This window comes from Hyla sarda, chromosome 8 (assembly GCF_029499605.1).
Source record: "Hyla sarda isolate aHylSar1 chromosome 8, aHylSar1.hap1, whole genome shotgun sequence".
Taxonomy (NCBI): Eukaryota; Metazoa; Chordata; class Amphibia; order Anura; family Hylidae; genus Hyla; species Hyla sarda.
Genome location: NC_079196.1, coordinates 117,248,687 through 117,265,019, shown reverse-complemented (window position 1 = coordinate 117,265,019; position 16,333 = coordinate 117,248,687). Strand labels below are relative to the sequence as shown.

General features: G+C 43.3%; 10 pseudogenes; all 10 read left to right on the top strand.

The window, feature by feature from the left end:
- The first annotated feature begins 47 nt into the window (after nucleotides 1–47).
- Nucleotides 48–314, top strand: LOC130288451 (U2 spliceosomal RNA; annotated as a pseudogene).
- Nucleotides 315–1,788: 1,474 nt separating this feature from the next.
- On the top strand, nucleotides 1,789–2,052 carry LOC130287164 (U2 spliceosomal RNA; annotated as a pseudogene).
- Nucleotides 2,053–3,548: 1,496 nt separating this feature from the next.
- LOC130287163 (U2 spliceosomal RNA) lies at nucleotides 3,549–3,812 on the top strand (annotated as a pseudogene).
- A 1,482-nt stretch (nucleotides 3,813–5,294) lies between these two features.
- On the top strand, nucleotides 5,295–5,558 carry LOC130287162 (U2 spliceosomal RNA; annotated as a pseudogene).
- Nucleotides 5,559–7,024: 1,466 nt separating this feature from the next.
- Nucleotides 7,025–7,288, top strand: LOC130289645 (U2 spliceosomal RNA; annotated as a pseudogene).
- A 1,478-nt stretch (nucleotides 7,289–8,766) lies between these two features.
- Nucleotides 8,767–9,031, top strand: LOC130288096 (U2 spliceosomal RNA; annotated as a pseudogene).
- A 1,483-nt stretch (nucleotides 9,032–10,514) lies between these two features.
- Nucleotides 10,515–10,778, top strand: LOC130287160 (U2 spliceosomal RNA; annotated as a pseudogene).
- A 1,483-nt stretch (nucleotides 10,779–12,261) lies between these two features.
- On the top strand, nucleotides 12,262–12,525 carry LOC130287159 (U2 spliceosomal RNA; annotated as a pseudogene).
- Nucleotides 12,526–14,008: 1,483 nt separating this feature from the next.
- On the top strand, nucleotides 14,009–14,271 carry LOC130286666 (U2 spliceosomal RNA; annotated as a pseudogene).
- Nucleotides 14,272–15,747: 1,476 nt separating this feature from the next.
- Nucleotides 15,748–16,011, top strand: LOC130287158 (U2 spliceosomal RNA; annotated as a pseudogene).
- Nucleotides 16,012–16,333: the final 322 nt, after the last annotated feature.

Below are 16,333 nucleotides of genomic sequence, written 5' to 3'. Positions count from 1 at the left end.
TGAGTGCTCATGAAAGGGACATGGTTGGGTCCACCCCTTTCCCGGTTATCCCCTCTAGGCCTTTTGGCTTAGATCAAGTGTAAAAAAAGAAAGGATCTTGCGACAGATCGCATCCTGAGGCACGTTTTTTTTTTTTGTGTGAATACTTGCACTTGGGTGACTTGTGAGCACATACTGATACATACGTTCCCTATCTGGGGACCATAAATTAAATGGATTTTTGAGAAAGGGAGCTGATTTGGAAGCTTGCTTCTGTCGCCCTATGCATTGACCCGATGTGGCAGTATCTTCGGGTAGTGAACAGTGCACCACCCCATTCCAGTGTTAAACAAGAAAGATTCTCATTTAATCCTCCGTGGGTGAGAATTTGAGTTTGAGAATTGGAGACCAAAATGATGAGTTGCACTTACTGGTTTATGAACGTCTATTCATTTAGCGTTTTAATGACCATGTTTGCACACTGATTGGTGTAAAAAAATAAAATAAAACTAAATAATAATAATCTAGCACACCTGTGCAGGTTTGACATGACATGACAGGTAGCTGTCTTGTGGGTGGTGCTGAATCCTGTTAAATGACATGAGGGTCTCATGCCTATACACAAGGGTGTGTCATTGCTGTTGCTTGACCATGCATTGGTTTCTGTGGTCAGTGAATGATAAAAACAAAATTTACCATCCATTGATGGATGGGAAATCCGCCATGAGGCATTTGTTTTTAGAAACTGCTGCTCACAACCAATGTTGCAATGGAGTGTCTCCATCTGCTGGTGGTATTGGAAAGGCATTAGTGCTATGACAGGGTCTGAAGAAGAAGAAGAAGAAGAAGAAGACGGAAAAAAATATATATAAAAAGAAAAAGAGAGAGAGAGAGAGAGACTGACTTAGTGAGCGAGTGAGTGAGAGAGTGAGAGTGAGTGAGAGTGAATGAGTGAGTGAGTGATTGAGTGAGTGAGTGAGTGAGTGAGTGAGAACAAATGAGTTAAAGCAAGTGAGTGAGAGAGATCGAATGAATGAAAGTCTGAATGACAGAAAGAAAAAAGGATGAAGAAAGAAGCATGAAGAAAAAAAAATGTATATGGAGTTGCTGACATGAGTGCAATCTACAAAGCCGTTGAGGCTGATCCTCATGGGAGGATTATTGCACCAGGACCCTTAGCACTTTTAAAATGCCATTCAATGCCACGGGCTAGATGTAAACTGCAGATGACCATGTTGTGGTAGTTACCATGGATACCCAAGTGATGTGTGAGCTAACACATAGGCCCAACAGATTCCAAGAAGGCCAGAATCACCAGCGGCACCACCATCGATTGTCAGGTCACCCGGATTCAGCAAATACCAGAGTCCAAAATGATGCAGGTTTATACTGTTAATTTTCAGTTTATCGTTACAGTTGGTGTTATTCCATGTCGGAAGGGACGCAGCTACAGCCAGTGGGGTAACTAGAGACAGGCAGGCAGCTATGTGCAACAAAGGTAGGCGTGTTGTTTTCATATGCAGATCTGAAATATTGTCTTATATGCAAGAGGAGGAGTGATGGGGGTTCAGGCAAAAGCCAGGCTATGGATTGCATTGCTAAATGCTCCATCAGAGTGCAATGGTCGCCTGTCCTTTTTTTAAGTGATGATGTGGGTTTAGCCTGTGCTGTATGTATGTATGGGTGGCTGACTGCCACCCACCCAGAAAGTGTATGGGAGGCTGGTTGGCTGCCAGCCTTCCTTCCATTCCTATGAGTAATGTGAGTGCTCATGAAGGGGACATGGTTGGGTCCACCCCTTTCCCGGTTATCCCCTCTAGGCCTTTTGGCTTAGATCAAGTGTAAAAAAAGAAAGGATCTTGCGACAGATCGCATCCTGAGGCACGTTTTTTTTTGTGTGAATACTTGCACTTGGGTGACTTGTGAGCACATACTGATACATACGTTCCCTATCTGGGGACCATAAATTAAATGGATTTTTGAGAAAGGGAGCTGATTTGGAAGCTTGCTTCTGTCGCCCTATGCATTGACCCGATGTGGCAGTATCTTCGGGTAGTGAACAGTGCACCACCCCATTCCAGTGTTAAACAAGAAAGATTCTCATTTAATCCTCCGTGGGTGAGAATTTGAGTTTGAGAATTGGAGACCAAAATGATGAGTTGCACTGACTGGTTTATGAACGTCTATTCATTTAGCGTTTTAATGACCATGTTTGCACACTGATTGGTGTAAAAAAATAAAATAAAACTAAATAATAATAATCTAGCACACCTGTGCAGGTTTGACATGACATGACAGGTAGCTGTCTTGTGGGTGGTGCTGAATCCTGTTAAATGACATGAGGGTCTCATGCCTATACACAAGGGTGTGTCATTGCTGTTGCTTGACCATGCATTGGTTTCTGTGGTCAGTGAATGATAAAAACAAAATTTACCATCCATTGATGGATGGGAAATCCGCCATGAGGCATTTGTTTTTAGAAACTGCTGCTCACAACCAATGTTGCAATGGAGTGTCTCCATCTGCTGGTGGTATTGGAAAGGCATTAGTGCTATGACAGGGTCTGAAGAAGAAGAAGAAGAAGAAGAAGAAGAAGAAGAAGAAGAAGAAGAAGAAGAAGACGGAAAAAAATATATATAAAAAGAAAAAGAGAGAGAGAGAGAGAGACTGACTTAGTGAGCGAGTGAGTGAGAGAGTGAGAGTGAGTGAGAGTGAATGAGTGAGTGAGTGATTGAGTGAGTGAGTGAGTGAGAACAAATGAGTTAAAGCAAGTGAGTGAGAGAGATCGAATGAATGAAAGTCTGAATGACAGAAAGAAAAAAGGATGAAGAAAGAAGCATGAAGAAAAAAAAATGTATATGGAGTTGCTGACATGAGTGCAATCTACAAAGCCGTTGAGGCTGATCCTCATGGGAGGATTATTGCACCAGGACCCTTAGCACTTTTAAAATGCCATTCAATGCCACGGGCTAGATGTAAACTGCAGATGACCATGTTGTGGTAGTTACCATGGATACCCAAGTGATGTGTGAGCTAACACATAGGCCCAACAGATTCCAAGAAGGCCAGAATCACCAGCGGCACCACCATCGATTGTCAGGTCACCCGGATTCAGCAAATACCAGAGTCCAAAATGATGCAGGTTTATACTGTTAATTTTCAGTTTATCGTTACAGTTGGTGTTATTCCATGTCGGAAGGGACGCAGCTACAGCCAGTGGGGTAACTAGAGACAGGCAGGCAGCTATGTGCAACAAAGGTAGGCATGTTGTTTTCATATGCAGATCTGAAATATTGTCTTATATGCAAGAGGAGGAGTGATGGGGGTTCAGGCAAAAGCCAGGCTATGGATTGCATTGCTAAATGCTCCATCAGAGTGCAATGGTCGCCTGTCCTTTTTTTAAGTGATGATGTGGGTTTAGCCTGTGCTGTATGTATGTATGGGTGGCTGACTGCCACCCACCCAGAAAGTGTATGGGAGGCTGGTTGGCTGCCAGCCTTCCTTCCATTCCTATGAGTAATGTGAGTGCTCATGAAGGGGACATGGTTGGGTCCACCCCTTTCCCGGTTATCCCCTCTAGGCCTTTTGGCTTAGATCAAGTGTAAAAAAAGAAAGGATCTTGCGACAGATCGCATCCTGAGGCACGTTTTTTTTTGTGTGAATACTTGCACTTGGGTGACTTGTGAGCACATACTGATACATACGTTCCCTATCTGGGGACCATAAATTAAATGGATTTTTGAGAAAGGGAGCTGATTTGGAAGCTTGCTTCTGTCGCCCTATGCATTGACCCGATGTGGCAGTATCTTCGGGTAGTGAACAGTGCACCACCCCATTCCAGTGTTAAACAAGAAAGATTCTCATTTAATCCTCCGTGGGTGAGAATTTGAGTTTGAGAATTGGAGACCAAAATGATGAGTTGCACTGACTGGTTTATGAACGTCTATTCATTTAGCGTTTTAATGACCATGTTTGCACACTGATTGGTGTAAAAAAATAAAATAAAACTAAATAATAATAATCTAGCACACCTGTGCAGGTTTGACATGACATGACAGGTAGCTGTCTTGTGGGTGGTGCTGAATCCTGTTAAATGACATGAGGGTCTCATGCCTATACACAAGGGTGTGTCATTGCTGTTGCTTGACCATGCATTGGTTTCTGTGGTCAGTGAATGATAAAAACAAAATTTACCATCCATTGATGGATGGGAAATCCGCCATGAGGCATTTGTTTTTAGAAACTGCTGCTCACAACCAATGTTGCAATGGAGTGTCTCCATCTGCTGGTGGTATTGGAAAGGCATTAGTGCTATGACAGGGTCTGAAGAAGAAGAAGAAGAAGAAGAAGAAGAAGAAGAAGACGGAAAAAAATATATATAAAAAGAAAAAGAGAGAGAGAGAGAGAGACTGACTTAGTGAGCGAGTGAGTGAGAGAGTGAGAGTGAGTGAGAGTGAATGAGTGAGTGAGTGATTGAGTGAGTGAGTGAGTGAGTGAGAACAAATGAGTTAAAGCAAGTGAGTGAGAGAGATCGAATGAATGAAAGTCTGAATGACAGAAAGAAAAAAGGATGAAGAAAGAAGCATGAAGAAAAAAAAATGTATATGGAGTTGCTGACATGAGTGCAATCTACAAAGCCGTTGAGGCTGATCCTCATGGGAGGATTATTGCACCAGGACCCTTAGCACTTTTAAAATGCCATTCAATGCCACGGGCTAGATGTAAACTGCAGATGACCATGTTGTGGTAGTTACCATGGATACCCAAGTGATGTGTGAGCTAACACATAGGCCCAACAGATTCCAAGAAGGCCAGAATCACCAGCGGCACCACCATCGATTGTCAGGTCACCCGGATTCAGCAAATACCAGAGTCCAAAATGATGCAGGTTTATACTGTTAATTTTCAGTTTATCGTTACAGTTGGTGTTATTCCATGTCGGAAGGGACGCAGCTACAGCCAGTGGGGTAACTAGAGACAGGCAGGCAGCTATGTGCAACAAAGGTAGGCGTGTTGTTTTCATATGCAGATCTGAAATATTGTCTTATATGCAAGAGGAGGAGTGATGGGGGTTCAGGCAAAAGCCAGGCTATGGATTGCATTGCTAAATGCTCCATCAGAGTGCAATGGTCGCCTGTCCTTTTTTTAAGTGATGATGTGGGTTTAGCCTGTGCTGTATGTATGTATGGGTGGCTGACTGCCACCCACCCAGAAAGTGTATGGGAGGCTGGTTGGCTGCCAGCCTTCCTTCCATTCCTATGAGTAATGTGAGTGCTCATGAAGGGGACATGGTTGGGTCCACCCCTTTCCCGGTTATCCCCTCTAGGCCTTTTGGCTTAGATCAAGTGTAAAAAAAGAAAGGATCTTGCGACAGATCGCATCCTGAGGCACGTTTTTTTTTGTGTGAATACTTGCACTTGGGTGACTTGTGAGCACATACTGATACATACGTTCCCTATCTGGGGACCATAAATTAAATGGATTTTTGAGAAAGGGAGCTGATTTGGAAGCTTGCTTCTGTCGCCCTATGCATTGACCCGATGTGGCAGTATCTTCGGGTAGTGAACAGTGCACCACCCCATTCCAGTGTTAAACAAGAAAGATTCTCATTTAATCCTCCGTGGGTGAGAATTTGAGTTTGAGAATTGGAGACCAAAATGATGAGTTGCACTGACTGGTTTATGAACGTCTATTCATTTAGCGTTTTAATGACCATGTTTGCACACTGATTGGTGTAAAAAAATAAAATAAAACTAAATAATAATAATCTAGCACACCTGTGCAGGTTTGACATGACATGACAGGTAGCTGTCTTGTGGGTGGTGCTGAATCCTGTTAAATGACATGAGGGTCTCATGCCTATACACAAGGGTGTGTCATTGCTGTTGCTTGACCATGCATTGGTTTCTGTGGTCAGTGAATGATAAAAACAAAATTTACCATCCATTGATGGATGGGAAATCCGCCATGAGGCATTTGTTTTTAGAAACTGCTGCTCACAACCAATGTTGCAATGGAGTGTCTCCATCTGCTGGTGGTATTGGAAAGGCATTAGTGCTATGACAGGGTCTGAAGAAGAAGAAGAAGAAGAAGAAGACGGAAAAAAATATATATAAAAAGAAAAAGAGAGAGAGAGAGAGAGACTGACTTAGTGAGCGAGTGAGTGAGAGAGTGAGAGTGAGTGAGAGTGAATGAGTGAGTGAGTGATTGAGTGAGTGAGTGAGTGAGAACAAATGAGTTAAAGCAAGTGAGTGAGAGAGATCGAATGAATGAAAGTCTGAATGACAGAAAGAAAAAAGGATGAAGAAAGAAGCATGAAGAAAAAAAAATGTATATGGAGTTGCTGACATGAGTGCAATCTACAAAGCCGTTGAGGCTGATCCTCATGGGAGGATTATTGCACCAGGACCCTTAGCACTTTTAAAATGCCATTCAATGCCACGGGCTAGATGTAAACTGCAGATGACCATGTTGTGGTAGTTACCATGGATACCCAAGTGATGTGTGAGCTAACACATAGGCCCAACAGATTCCAAGAAGGCCAGAATCACCAGCGGCACCACCATCGATTGTCAGGTCACCCGGATTCAGCAAATACCAGAGTCCAAAATGATGCAGGTTTATACTGTTAATTTTCAGTTTATCGTTACAGTTGGTGTTATTCCATGTCGGAAGGGACGCAGCTACAGCCAGTGGGGTAACTAGAGACAGGCAGGCAGCTATGTGCAACAAAGGTAGGCGTGTTGTTTTCATATGCAGATCTGAAATATTGTCTTATATGCAAGAGGAGGAGTGATGGGGGTTCAGGCAAAAGCCAGGCTATGGATTGCATTGCTAAATGCTCCATCAGAGTGCAATGGTCGCCTGTCCTTTTTTTAAGTGATGATGTGGGTTTAGCCTGTGCTGTATGTATGTATGGGTGGCTGACTGCCACCCACCCAGAAAGTGTATGGGAGGCTGGTTGGCTGCCAGCCTTCCTTCCATTCCTATGAGTAATGTGAGTGCTCATGAAGGGGACATGGTTGGGTCCACCCCTTTCCCGGTTATCCCCTCTAGGCCTTTTGGCTTAGATCAAGTGTAAAAAAAGAAAGGATCTTGCGACAGATCGCATCCTGAGGCACGTTTTTTTTTGTGTGAATACTTGCACTTGGGTGACTTGTGAGCACATACTGATACATACGTTCCCTATCTGGGGACCATAAATTAAATGGATTTTTGAGAAAGGGAGCTGATTTGGAAGCTTGCTTCTGTCGCCCTATGCATCGACCCGATGTGGCAGTATCTTCGGGTAGTGAACAGTGCACCACCCCATTCCAGTGTTAAACAAGAAAGATTCTCATTTAATCCTCCGTGGGTGAGAATTTGAGTTTGAGAATTGGAGACCAAAATGATGAGTTGCACTGACTGGTTTATGAACGTCTATTCATTTAGCGTTTTAATGACCATGTTTGCACACTGATTGGTGTAAAAAAATAAAATAAAACTAAATAATAATAATCTAGCACACCTGTGCAGGTTTGACATGACATGACAGGTAGCTGTCTTGTGGGTGGTGCTGAATCCTGTTAAATGACATGAGGGTCTCATGCCTATACACAAGGGTGTGTCATTGCTGTTGCTTGACCATGCATTGGTTTCTGTGGTCAGTGAATGATAAAAACAAAATTTACCATCCATTGATGGATGGGAAATCCGCCATGAGGCATTTGTTTTTAGAAACTGCTGCTCACAACCAATGTTGCAATGGAGTGTCTCCATCTGCTGGTGGTATTGGAAAGGCATTAGTGCTATGACAGGGTCTGAAGAAGAAGAAGAAGAAGAAGAAGAAGAAGAAGACGGAAAAAAATATATATAAAAAGAAAAAGAGAGAGAGAGAGAGAGACTGACTTAGTGAGCGAGTGAGTGAGAGAGTGAGAGTGAGTGAGAGTGAATGAGTGAGTGAGTGATTGAGTGAGTGAGTGAGTGAGTGAGAACAAATGAGTTAAAGCAAGTGAGTGAGAGAGATCGAATGAATGAAAGTCTGAATGACAGAAAGAAAAAAGGATGAAGAAAGAAGCATGAAGAAAAAAAATGTATATGGAGTTGCTGACATGAGTGCAATCTACAAAGCCGTTGAGGCTGATCCTCATGGGAGGATTATTGCACCAGGACCCTTAGCACTTTTAAAATGCCATTCAATGCCACGGGCTAGATGTAAACTGCAGATGACCATGTTGTGGTAGTTACCATGGATACCCAAGTGATGTGTGAGCTAACACATAGGCCCAACAGATTCCAAGAAGGCCAGAATCACCAGCGGCACCACCATCGATTGTCAGGTCACCCGGATTCAGCAAATACCAGAGTCCAAAATGATGCAGGTTTATACTGTTAATTTTCAGTTTATCGTTACAGTTGGTGTTATTCCATGTCGGAAGGGACGCAGCTACAGCCAGTGGGGTAACTAGAGACAGGCAGGCAGCTATGTGCAACAAAGGTAGGCGTGTTGTTTTCATATGCAGATCTGAAATATTGTCTTATATGCAAGAGGAGGAGTGATGGGGGTTCAGGCAAAAGCCAGGCTATGGATTGCATTGCTAAATGCTCCATCAGAGTGCAATGGTCGCCTGTCCTTTTTTTAAGTGATGATGTGGGTTTAGCCTGTGCTGTATATATGTATGGGTGGCTGACTGCCACCCACCCAGAAAGTGTATGGGAGGCTGGTTGGCTGCCAGCCTTCCTTCCATTCCTATGAGTAATGTGAGTGCTCATGAAGGGGACATGGTTGGGTCCACCCCTTTCCCGGTTATCCCCTCTAGGCCTTTTGGCTTAGATCAAGTGTAAAAAAAGAAAGGATCTTGCGACAGATCGCATCCTGAGGCACGTTTTTTTTTTGTGTGAATACTTGCACTTGGGTGACTTGTGAGCACATACTGATACATACGTTCCCTATCTGGGGACCATAAATTAAATGGATTTTTGAGAAAGGGAGCTGATTTGGAAGCTTGCTTCTGTCGCCCTATGCATTGACCCGATGTGGCAGTATCTTCGGGTAGTGAACAGTGCACCACCCCATTCCAGTGTTAAACAAGAAAGATTCTCATTTAATCCTCCGTGGGTGAGAATTTGAGTTTGAGAATTGGAGACCAAAATGATGAGTTGCACTGACTGGTTTATGAACGTCTATTCATTTAGCGTTTTAATGACCATGTTTGCACACTGATTGGTGTAAAAAAATAAAATAAAACTAAATAATAATAATCTAGCACACCTGTGCAGGTTTGACATGACATGACAGGTAGCTGTCTTGTGGGTGGTGCTGAATCCTGTTAAATGACATGAGGGTCTCATGCCTATACACAAGGGTGTGTCATTGCTGTTGCTTGACCATGCATTGGTTTCTGTGGTCAGTGAATGATAAAAACAAAATTTACCATCCATTGATGGATGGGAAATCCGCCATGAGGCATTTGTTTTTAGAAACTGCTGCTCACAACCAATGTTGCAATGGAGTGTCTCCATCTGCTGGTGGTATTGGAAAGGCATTAGTGCTATGACAGGGTCTGAAGAAGAAGAAGAAGAAGAAGAAGAAGAAGAAGACGGAAAAAAATATATATAAAAAGAAAAAGAGAGAGAGAGAGAGAGACTGACTTAGTGAGCGAGTGAGTGAGAGAGTGAGAGTAAGTGAGAGTGAATGAGTGAGTGAGTGATTGAGTGAGTGAGTGAGTGAGTGAGTGAGAACAAATGAGTTAAAGCAAGTGAGTGAGAGAGATCGAATGAATGAAAGTCTGAATGACAGAAAGAAAAAAGGATGAAGAAAGAAGCATGAAGAAAAAAAAATGTATATGGAGTTGCTGACATGAGTGCAATCTACAAAGCCGTTGAGGCTGATCCTCATGGGAGGATTATTGCACCAGGACCCTTAGCACTTTTAAAATGCCATTCAATGCCACGGGCTAGATGTAAACTGCAGATGACCATGTTGTGGTAGTTACCATGGATACCCAAGTGATGTGTGAGCTAACACATAGGCCCAACAGATTCCAAGAAGGCCAGAATCACCAGCGGCACCACCATCGATTGTCAGGTCACCCGGATTCAGCAAATACCAGAGTCCAAAATGATGCAGGTTTATACTGTTAATTTTCAGTTTATCGTTACAGTTGGTGTTATTCCATGTCGGAAGGGACGCAGCTACAGCCAGTGGGGTAACTAGAGACAGGCAGGCAGCTATGTGCAACAAAGGTAGGCGTGTTGTTTTCATATGCAGATCTGAAATATTGTCTTATATGCAAGAGGAGGAGTGATGGGGGTTCAGGCAAAAGCCAGGCTATGGATTGCATTGCTAAATGCTCCATCAGAGTGCAATGGTCGCCTGTCCTTTTTTTAAGTGATGATGTGGGTTTAGCCTGTGCTGTATGTATGTATGGGTGGCTGACTGCCACCCACCCAGAAAGTCTATGGGAGGCTGGTTGGCTGCCAGCCTTCCTTCCATTCCTATGAGTAATGTGAGTGCTCATGAAGGGGACATGGTTGGGTCCACCCCTTTCCCGGTTATCCCCTCTAGGCCTTTTGGCTTAGATCAAGTGTAAAAAAAGAAAGGATCTTGCGACAGATCGCATCCTGAGGCACGTTTTTTTTTGTGTGAATACTTGCACTTGGGTGACTTGTGAGCACATACTGATACATACGTTCCCTATCTGGGGACCATAAATTAAATGGATTTTTGAGAAAGGGAGCTGATTTGGAAGCTTGCTTCTGTCGCCCTATGCATTGACCCGATGTGGCAGTATCTTCGGGTAGTGAACAGTGCACCACCCCATTCCAGTGTTAAACAAGAAAGATTCTCATTTAATCCTCCGTGGGTGAGAATTTGAGTTTGAGAATTGGAGACCAAAATGATGAGTTGCACTGACTGGTTTATGAACGTCTATTCATTTAGCGTTTTAATGACCATGTTTGCACACTGATTGGTGTAAAAAAATAAAATAAAACTAAATAATAATAATCTAGCACACCTGTGCAGGTTTGACATGACATGACAGGTAGCTGTCTTGTGGGTGGTGCTGAATCCTGTTAAATGACATGAGGGTCTCATGCCTATACACAAGGGTGTGTCATTGCTGTTGCTTGACCATGCATTGGTTTCTGTGGTCAGTGAATGATAAAAACAAAATTTACCATCCATTGATGGATGGGAAATCCGCCATGAGGCATTTGTTTTTAGAAACTGCTGCTCACAACCAATGTTGCAATGGAGTGTCTCCATCTGCTGGTGGTATTGGAAAGGCATTAGTGCTATGACAGGGTCTGAAGAAGAAGAAGAAGAAGAAGAAGAAGAAGAAGACGGAAAAAAATATATATAAAAAGAAAAAGAGAGAGAGAGAGAGAGACTGACTTAGTGAGCGAGTGAGTGAGAGAGTGAGAGTGAGTGAGAGTGAATGAGTGAGTGAGTGATTGAGTGAGTGAGTGAGTGAGTGAGTGAGAACAAATGAGTTAAAGCAAGTGAGTGAGAGAGATCGAATGAATGAAAGTCTGAATGACAGAAAGAAAAAAGGATGAAGAAAGAAGCATGAAGAAAAAAAAATGTATATGGAGTTGCTGACATGAGTGCAATCTACAAAGCCGTTGAGGCTGATCCTCATGGGAGGATTATTGCACCAGGACCCTTAGCACTTTTAAAATGCCATTCAATGCCACGGGCTAGATGTAAACTGCAGATGACCATGTTGTGGTAGTTACCATGGATACCCAAGTGATGTGTGAGCTAACACATAGGCCCAACAGATTCCAAGAAGGCCAGAATCACCAGCGGCACCACCATCGATTGTCAGGTCACCCGGATTCAGCAAATACCAGAGTCCAAAATGATGCAGGTTTATACTGTTAATTTTCAGTTTATCGTTACAGTTGGTGTTATTCCATGTCGGAAGGGACGCAGCTACAGCCAGTGGGGTAACTAGAGACAGGCAGGCAGCTATGTGCAACAAAGGTAGGCGTGTTGTTTTCATATGCAGATCTGAAATATTGTCTTATATGCAAGAGGAGGAGTGATGGGGGTTCAGGCAAAAGCCAGGCTATGGATTGCATTGCTAAATGCTCCATCAGAGTGCAATGGTCGCCTGTCCTTTTTTTAAGTGATGATGTGGGTTTAGCCTGTGCTGTATGTATGTATGGGTGGCTGACTGCCACCCACCCAGAAAGTGTATGGGAGGCTGGTTGGCTGCCAGCCTTCCTTCCATTCCTATGAGTAATGTGAGTGCTCATGAAGGGGACATGGTTGGGTCCACCCCTTTCCCGGTTATCCCCTCTAGGCCTTTTGGCTTAGATCAAGTGTAAAAAAAGAAAGGATCTTGCGACAGATCGCATCCTGAGGCACGTTTTTTTTTGTGTGAATACTTGCACTTGGGTGACTTGTGAGCACATACTGATACATACGTTCCCTATCTGGGGACCATAAATTAAATGGATTTTTGAGAAAGGGAGCTGATTTGGAAGCTTGCTTCTGTCGCCCTATGCATTGACCCGATGTGGCAGTATCTTCGGGTAGTGAACAGTGCACCACCCCATTCCAGTGTTAAACAAGAAAGATTCTCATTTAATCCTCCGTGGGTGAGAATTTGAGTTTGAGAATTGGAGACCAAAATGATGAGTTGCACTGACTGGTTTATGAACGTCTATTCATTTAGCGTTTTAATGACCATGTTTGCACACTGATTGGTGTAAAAAAATAAAATAAAACTAAATAATAATAATCTAGCACACCTGTGCAGGTTTGACATGACATGACAGGTAGCTGTCTTGTGGGTGGTGCTGAATCCTGTTAAATGACATGAGGGTCTCGTGCCTATACACAAGGGTGTGTCATTGCTGTTGCTTGACCATGCATTGGTTTCTGTGGTCAGTGAATGATAAAAACAAAATTTACCATCCATTGATGGATGGGAAATCCGCCATGAGGCATTTGTTTTTAGAAACTGCTGCTCACAACCAATGTTGCAATGGAGTGTCTCCATCTGCTGGTGGTATTGGAAAGGCATTAGTGCTATGACAGGGTCTGAAGAAGAAGAAGAAGAAGAAGAAGAAGAAGAAGACGGAAAAAAATATATATAAAAAGAAAAAGAGAGAGAGAGAGAGAGACTGACTTAGTGAGCGAGTGAGTGAGAGAGTGAGAGTGAGTGAGAGTGAATGAGTGAGTGAGTGATTGAGTGAGTGAGTGAGTGAGTGAGTGAGAACAAATGAGTTAAAGCAAGTGAGTGAGAGAGATCGAATGAATGAAAGTCTGAATGACAGAAAGAAAAAAGGATGAAGAAAGAAGCATGAAGAAAAAAAAATGTATATGGAGTTGCTGACATGAGTGCAATCTACAAAGCCGTTGAGGCTGATCCTCATGGGAGGATTATTGCACCAGGACCCTTAGCACTTTTAAAATGCCATTCAATGCCACGGGCTAGATGTAAACTGCAGATGACCATGTTGTGGTAGTTACCATGGATACCCAAGTGATGTGTGAGCTAACACATAGGCCCAACAGATTCCAAGAAGGCCAGAATCACCAGCGGCACCACCATCGATTGTCAGGTCACCCGGATTCAGCAAATACCAGAGTCCAAAATGATGCAGGTTTATACTGTTAATTTTCAGTTTATCGTTACAGTTGGTGTTATTCCATGTCGGAAGGGACGCAGCTACAGCCAGTGGGGTAACTAGAGACAGGCAGGCAGCTATGTGCAACAAAGGTAGGCGTGTTGTTTTCATATGCAGATCTGAAATATTGTCTTATATGCAAGAGGAGGAGTGATGGGGGTTCAGACAAAAGCCAGGCTATGGATTGCATTGCTAAATGCTCCATCAGAGTGCAATGGTCGCCTGTCCTTTTTTTAAGTGATGATGTGGGTTTAGCCTGTGCTGTATGTATGTATGGGTGGCTGACTGCCACCCACCCAGAAAGTGTATGGGAGGCTGGTTGGCTGCCAGCCTTCCTTCCATTCCTATGAGTAATGTGAGTGCTCATGAAGGGGACATGGTTGGGTCCACCCCTTTCCCGGTTATCCCCTCTAGGCCTTTTGGCTTAGATCAAGTGTAAAAAAAGAAAGGATCTTGCGACAGATCGCATCCTGAGGCACGTTTTTTTTGTGTGAATACTTGCACTTGGGTGACTTGTGAGCACATACTGATACATACGTTCCCTATCTGGGGACCATATATTAAATGGATTTTTGAGAAAGGGAGCTGATTTGGAAGCTTGCTTCTGTCGCCCTATGCATTGACCCGATGTGGCAGTATCTTCGGGTAGTGAACAGTGCACCACCCCATTCCAGTGTTAAACAAGAAAGATTCTCATTTAATCCTCCGTGGGTGAGAATTTGAGTTTGAGAATTGGAGACCAAAATGATGAGTTGCACTGACTGGTTTATGAACGTCTATTCATTTAGCGTTTTAATGACCATGTTTGCACACTGATTGGTGTAAAAAAATAAAATAAAACTAAATAATAATAATCTAGCACACCTGTGCAGGTTTGACATGACATGACAGGTAGCTGTCTTGTGGGTGGTGCTGAATCCTGTTAAATGACATGAGGGTCTCATGCCTATACACAAGGGTGTGTCATTGCTGTTGCTTGACCATGCATTGGTTTCTGTGGTCAGTGAATGATAAAAACAAAATTTACCATCCATTGATGGATGGGAAATCCGCCATGAGGCATTTGTTTTTAGAAACTGCTGCTCACAACCAATGTTGCAATGGAGTGTCTCCATCTGCTGGTGGTATTGGAAAGGCATTAGTGCTATGACAGGGTCTGAAGAAGAAGAAGAAGAAGAAGAAGAAGAAGACGGAAAAAAATATATATAAAAAGAAAAAGAGAGAGAGAGAGAGAGACTGACTTAGTGAGCGAGTGAGTGAGAGAGTGAGAGTGAGTGAGAGTGAATGAGTGAGTGAGTGATTGAGTGAGTGAGTGAGTGAGTGAGAACAAATGAGTTAAAGCAAGTGAGTGAGAGAGATCGAATGAATGAAAGTCTGAATGACAGAAAGAAAAAAGGATGAAGAAAGAAGCATGAAGAAAAAAAAATGTATATGGAGTTGCTGACATGAGTGCAATCTACAAAGCCGTTGAGGCTGATCCTCATGGGAGGATTATTGCACCAGGACCCTTAGCACTTTTAAAATGCCATTCAATGCCACGGGCTAGATGTAAACTGCAGATGACCATGTTGTGGTAGTTACCATGGATACCCAAGTGATGTGTGAGCTAACACATAGGCCCAACAGATTCCAAGAAGGCCAGAATCACCAGCGGCACCACCATCGATTGTCAGGTCACCCGGATTCAGCAAATACCAGAGTCCAAAATGATGCAGGTTTATACTGTTAATTTTCAGTTTATCGTTACAGTTGGTGTTATTCCATGTCGGAAGGGACGCAGCTACAGCCAGTGGGGTAACTAGAGACAGGCAGGCAGCTATGTGCAACAAAGGTAGGCGTGTTGTTTTCATATGCAGATCTGAAATATTGTCTTATATGCAAGAGGAGGAGTGATGGGGGTTCAGGCAAAAGCCAGGCTATGGATTGCATTGCTAAATGCTCCATCAGAGTGCAATGGTCGCCTGTCCTTTTTTTAAGTGATGATGTGGGTTTAGCCTGTGCTGTATGTATGTATGGGTGGCTGACTGCCACCCACCCAGAAAGTGTATGGGAGGCTGGTTGGCTGCCAGCCTTCCTTCCATTCCTATGAGTAATGTGAGTGCTCATGAAGGGGACATGGTTGGGTCCACCCCTTTCCCGGTTATCCCCTCTAGGCCTTTTGGCTTAGATCAAGTGTAAAAAAAGAAAGGATCTTGCGACAGATCGCATCCTGAGGCACGTTTTTTTTTGTGTGAATACTTGCACTTGGGTGACTTGTGAGCACATACTGATACATACGTTCCCTATCTGGGGACCATAAATTAAATGGATTTTTGAGAAAGGGAGCTGATTTGGAAGCTTGCTTCTGTCGCCCTATGCATTGACCCGATGTGGCAGTATCTTCGGGTAGTGAACAGTGCACCACCCCATTCCAGTGTTAAACAAGAAAGATTCTCATTTAATCCTCCGTGGGTGAGAATTTGAGTTTGAGAATTGGAGACCAAAATGATGAGTTGCACTGACTGGTTTATGAACGTCTATTCATTTAGCGTTTTAATGACCATGTTTGCACACTGATTGGTGTAAAAAAATAAAATAAAACTAAATAATAATAATCTAGCACACCTGTGCAGGTTTGACATGACATGACAGGTAGCTGTCTTGTGGGTGGTGCTGAATCCTGTTAAATGACATGAGGGTCTCATGCCTATACACAAGGGTGTGTCATTGCTGTTGCTTGACCATGCAT